This window comes from Mastomys coucha, unplaced genomic scaffold (assembly GCF_008632895.1).
Source record: "Mastomys coucha isolate ucsf_1 unplaced genomic scaffold, UCSF_Mcou_1 pScaffold2, whole genome shotgun sequence".
NCBI classification, from domain to species: Eukaryota; Metazoa; Chordata; class Mammalia; order Rodentia; family Muridae; genus Mastomys; species Mastomys coucha.
The window spans coordinates 16,391,907-16,397,721 of record NW_022196902.1 but is presented as its reverse complement, the minus strand read 5'-3'; the positions used below and the strand labels follow the sequence as shown (position 1 = coordinate 16,397,721).

At 39.2% G+C, this 5,815-nt stretch overlaps 1 long non-coding RNA gene across 1 annotated transcript in view; it reads right to left on the bottom strand.

Moving 5' to 3' along the window:
* Positions 1 to 5,017, bottom strand: part of LOC116097845 — a 104,829-nt gene extending 99,812 nt beyond the window's left edge. The window contains exon 1 of the long non-coding RNA XR_004121579.1: positions 4,952 to 5,017. This is a non-coding gene — a long non-coding RNA (uncharacterized LOC116097845). The remainder of the gene's footprint in view (positions 1 to 4,951) is intronic.
* Between the last annotated feature and the right edge of the window lie 798 nt (positions 5,018 to 5,815).

Sequence of the window (5,815 nt, the reverse complement as noted above, 5' to 3'; positions counted from 1 at the left end):
AAAAAAAAAAAAAAAGATTGTAGAGAAGTTTAGATAATCAGTTATAAAGCTTCCTCCATCCACACCTGTTCCTGTTGAAGACTGCTTGGTCATGCATGTCCAAGGCCTATGGGCTACCTGTTCTCTATAAACATCATGATATTTCACTTAAATTCTTCTGGAAAGATGAAAATGGATACATGGTGTTATTGCCTAGTTTCTAGTAATGGCTGTCATCAACAGAATTTGGCCATTTGTTTTCCCATTAAATTTCACATTAATGAGGCTTTAAAAGAGTTTGTTCTGTGCAGGTGTGTTCAGAACTCTCTGGTTTGGATGAATTGCCAGGGACTAAGGAAGAAATGGTCTCTGGAGACAAATTAAGAGTGTGTGTGTGTGTGTGTGTGTGTGTGTGTGTGTGTGTGTGTGTATGTGTGTGTGTGTAAAGACCAATGGTTGGCACTAGGCAGATTCCTTTATCACTATTTGTTCATTTATTTATATTCCAAATTGGGTCTGTGGCTGAACCTGGAGCTGGCTGTTTTAGCTAGACTCTGGCCAGTGCACCCAATCCCATCCCCTAGTATCTGCTTGTCTCTGCTCACCTTGTACTAGACTTACAGGGATACACCACCATGTCCAGCACTTCTGTGGAAGCTGGGATATGAAGTGGGGCCCTCATGTGTGTGCAGCAGGCACTGTACTCACTGACCTCCTTACCGGGCATGGTTCTGAACATCTAGATGAATATCTTTATGTGTATTTGTAATATATTAACTTTATGTTACTATTTTAAAGTCTTATCAAGGTGCCACTGTCAAAACCACCCCACATATATGTAAAAGTGAAGTGTGGTAAAGTAAATAAAATAGTCAGCTGGATAGCAGAGTGAAAAATAGACAGGGTGCAGGGATGATAAGCGGAAGAGGGAGTCCAATCCCCCAAGCATTCTGCATGGATCGACAGCTGCTAGACTTCTGCCCTTTTTTGGTCTGGGTCACATGTTTCCAGAAGTCATGCAGCCACCTAGGGCAAGTCAGACATAAAACAGCCTTAGTCATTGGATGACTTTTAATTACTTATCCAAGTTTAAAAAGTACATTTTTGGGACATGAGAGCATGACTTGCCAGAGCATACAGTACAAACTGTACACTCATAAAAGTTTGTCTTGTATGTGGGTTGGAGTTGTGAATACTCATGGCTAGAGCAACTCATAATCACATTCTTGGGTTTTGGATTTTCCCTCCCTTTTTTAATATTTCAAGAATAATTGCTATGTTGTAAGTTTAACTTTTTTTAAAAAAAAAAAATTGGATTCTAGGAAAATGTTGGTAGTAATAAGATGACAAAAGTTCAGACTAAACCTTTGACAAAATGAAGGGCATTTTCCAAATAATTCGTCAGAAATGGGTCCTGATTTAGAATCCACCTAGCACAGTGGAGGAAAATCCACATGTAAGTCAAGATCAAAACCATTAAGAAAGATACTAGAGTGGGAATGGTCATCTCGTAGCTGGAACGGCACATATCTGTCAAGACTGTCTATCTGCAAACTAAGTATTTAGTGGAAGTGTCATCTCACACGTACCAGATAATCTGCCTTGGGGCTCAGCATTATGAATGCAGCCATAGACTCCATCAGCCAGTCTTCTGCTGCACTTTAACCTCTCTGACTTGAAGACAGTGACAGAAAATGGAGAAGCAGACTCACAAGCAGGTGACCCCTAGCTGCAAGCGTGGGTTACTAGAAAAGGAACAGCCACATCCTGTATACTGTAGCACTTGCTGCTTTGTGTGGTCTCTACACACTTGTGTAGAGACCAGAGGCCAGCCTTAGCTGTCATTCTTCAGGACCGTCACTCATTGTTTTGAGACAGTATCTTTCACAAAGGCCTGAAGCTTGTTGAGTAGGCCAGGCTCTCTGGCCAGACACTATCCCAGGTTCTCCTGTAGTTGCTTGCCTGGCACTAGGATTGCAGGCCCACACCATCCTGCCTGCCTGGCTTCTTACAAAGGTGCAGAGTACAGAGTTTTGCCTGGCAGGCTCTGGATTGACTGAACTTTGCCCCTTACTCATAGAGTGTTGTTTCATGAACACCAAAGATTTGATATAATCTCAATAGATATCAAGTGTTATTCATATTGAATCCTTAAACAAAATTTATTCAGTTAAGTTGCTTAGAGTTTCAAATATCTACATAAAAGTTGCAGAAAAATTTAAAATAAAATTTCCAAAGTGTTTTTATATATAACTCTTAAGTGTTTTATTTAACTCTGGTATTCTGGGGAGTCATTAGAATGGAGTATGGGGCTAGAGAGATGGCTCAGTGGTTAAGAGCACTGGCTTCTCTTCCAGACTACCTGGGTTCAATTCCCAGCACACACATGGCAGCTCACAAATGTCTGTAACTCCAGTTCCAGGGGTATCTGCTATCCTCTTATAGACATACTTGCAGGCAAAATATCAATATACATATTAAATAAAAATAAATAAATCACTTTTAGAAAGAGTACAGTAATAAGTGACATGCTGAGATCAAATGAATCATTTAAACCAAGGTATGGCTGAAACATAAATAAAATTAACACAGCTAGGATATGAACTTTATTGCTTCTCTCTATGTAAAATAGCATATGAATGTTCACATTTGTGTTTTATGTGTACATGTGTGCATGTGACATGTTTCATAATACATATGGAAGCCATAAATTAATTTTGTATTTATATTGCCATTTCTATTAACTTTTGAGATAAGCTATCTCACTGAAGCAGGCATCACAGATGGGTAGGTTGATATGCATTCTGGGGAGCTGTCTGTCTCTGGTGATGTTTCTCCTGCTAGAGTAACAGCCATGGTCCATTGCATCTGGCTTTTTTCTTGGGTACTTGCGTTCTGAATGCAGGTCCTCATTGCTAATGGCAGGGGTTGTAACAGCTGAGCTGTCTCCTTAGTTGTGAGACATCTCCTTAGATGTGAGTTTATTTTTAAAGCCCTTTGTTAAGAAACAAGGAGCTTCATGCTTCAAAGACTCTAAGAGTTAATTTCCTACAAGTGCAACTTTTCCAATTCACAGGACAAATTTGGAATGTACAAGTAAATTCTCCAAACATTTCTTGAGGCATCACTTTATACGTCTACTCTACTACTCCTTGTGGAGATGTGGATATAAGGAAAACATACATGAGGCCTCTTGAGGGTACCTGTTCAGTTTTCAATGAGTTTGTAGGCATTTCTATTGCAGATGTTTTCAAACATACACTAACGTTAAGAAAACAGTTTAAGAGAACAAATAAGCACTGACATCAGAGTGTGAACAGTTCTGTGTTGTACACTGGTTTTCACTCTTCACACCATATAACTGTCCATGTTTCTCTGCTTCACACACACATATGCACACACATTTTACACACAAGGTCATTGTTAGGACACTATGTCTTTTAGGTGTCTTTTTATTAAAGTGTCTCTCTGTTATTACTTTTCTGAGTCTAAGAAACAAAATTCTTTACCCAATAAAATTTCTAATTGTGAGGGTTTCACTGGTGTATCCCTATGACATCAGCTGATATGGACTTGTTCTCTTAATTTCTTGTAAATTGTTACTAGACTCTAGAGTCTTAATCACATTCAAGTTTGAATTCCTTCTTTTCCTTCTGTCAATTGATGCATATAATATACATATATATACACACATATATACATATAATATATACAATGTGTATAATGTATACAATACACAAATGTGTGAAATATTTATATGTGAACATTTTCAGATATTTTCTAAAGATCAACTACCTTTAAAATTAAAAACATGGTTAATTTTTAAAATTATGCTATACAAGCATGATATGTAGGCTACCCATTAGCCTGTCTATTAACCTTCCTGACCCCTTGTTTCTGACCTATGTTGGAGTTAAAAACCCTAACCTTCCAAGCTCAGATTATGAGATCAGACTCTCAGTGTGAGATGATTACATCTCCAAACCATTTACCATCCCAAATACCATCCTTCTATTATTCAAAGTCACTTAAAAGGGGACCGTAAGCCACATACAACCACTTTCATCCCTGCAAAGCTAGAAATGCCTCAGATAAAACCCAATTAAGCAATTTAGTAATTTTAAACTTTATGATATACATTTTCTGTACTGGAAAATATTGGCCTTTCAGATGTTATGTTTAGAGAATTCTATTTTATTTTATTTTATTCTATCTTAGTGGACTATGAACTTAAGTTTCTCACCTTCCCAATTCCACCTTCTTAGCACTGGAAAGACAGCCTACAGCATTATATCTGATGCACACCATGCTAGAGATGAAGCCCAAAGTGACAGCCTACAGCATTATATCTGATGCACAGCATGCTAGAGATGAGGCCCAAAGCCTCCTGCATGGTAGACCGGCACTCTGTCAATGAACCTCATGACCAGCCTTCATTCCATTACAGTAGTGTGTACAAGCTTACGCCATGGTCTCGTTGCCCAATCTAACCTTCCTTCCTTTCTATATTTTGCTGTCTTGACCTCAAAAGGACCTTACAAGGAAGAAAATTCAGTTGGTATGCAGTGTGTTTAGGGCAACATTACTTCATTACTTCATAGGCTAGAGATTTGTATTAGGGCATCCAAGCTGGTCAGCCCAAGGGACAGCAGCTGGGAAGGAATGCCATAGTCATCTGCTCAGGGAGGGAGTAGGTGGCAGGCTTGTTTACTCTGAGTACTCTCATTGGGGGACAGCAGAACTAACTCTCTTAGACCTTTCCCACAACAGTCCCTAAGGCAATGATGCTCAGCTTTGGAAAGGAAACAGGCTCTTTAATTTCTTAACCATGCCCAGAAAAGAAGAAAACAAAGTGCTCAAATGAGATGATGACAAGCCCTTTTAAAAGTCTTCTCCAGAATTAGTTTTTGAAAAAGAAAAAAAAACGCAACCCATGGACAGGCAACATGGTTCAATGGGTAAACCTACTTACCACTGAGATAACTATCTCTGAGAGAGGCGAAGATGTCTCAAAAGCTAGCTTCTGACTCCCACTCAGGTACTCTGGTATGTGGCCCATGCCTGCCACACAGAATAAATACGTAAAATGTCCAGTTTTTTAAAAGCAATACAAACATTTTTGACAATTATAAGACTCTCTCTCTCCCTCTCCCTCCCTCCCTCTCTCTCTCTCTCTCTCTCTCTCTCTCTCTCTCTCTCTCTCTCTCTCTCTCTCTCTCTCACACACACACACACACACACACACTCACAGTTTCTTGGTTCCTTAACAAACAAGGACATATGTTTTCTTAGATTGGAATCCCATGAAATTTCTTATACCGACTTTCAGTTTTGCCTTGTCTTGATGTTCACATGTCCAGAGGCTCTGATCACACATGACTATTGAATGCTTATTACTGAAGCACTGGTGTTATACCAGGCTGTGCCGGCTCTGAGAACACATGACTATTGAATGCTTATTACTGAAGCACTGGTGTTACAACCAGGCTGTGCCCTGCTCTGTGTTACTCCATATTGTATAATACAGGTTTTTTTCAGGCTGTGCCTGAAAATGTGTAAAATTAAAGACTTAATTTTACAAGTAACTTTTGACCTTGTACCTTACTGGGCCCATAAACACCATCTGTCCGACATTAGCTGTAAGGCACAAGCTGATCAATGACTTCTACCTTATTGGGCCCATAAACACCATCTTCCAACATTAGCTGTAAGGCACAGGCTGATCAATGACTTCTTCTTAAGAGTAAAAACGAGGCCACTCCATAAATTTATCAAAGTAAATTGTTACTATATGAGCACACAGCATAATACAATCATATCAAGAATAACTAGGCTC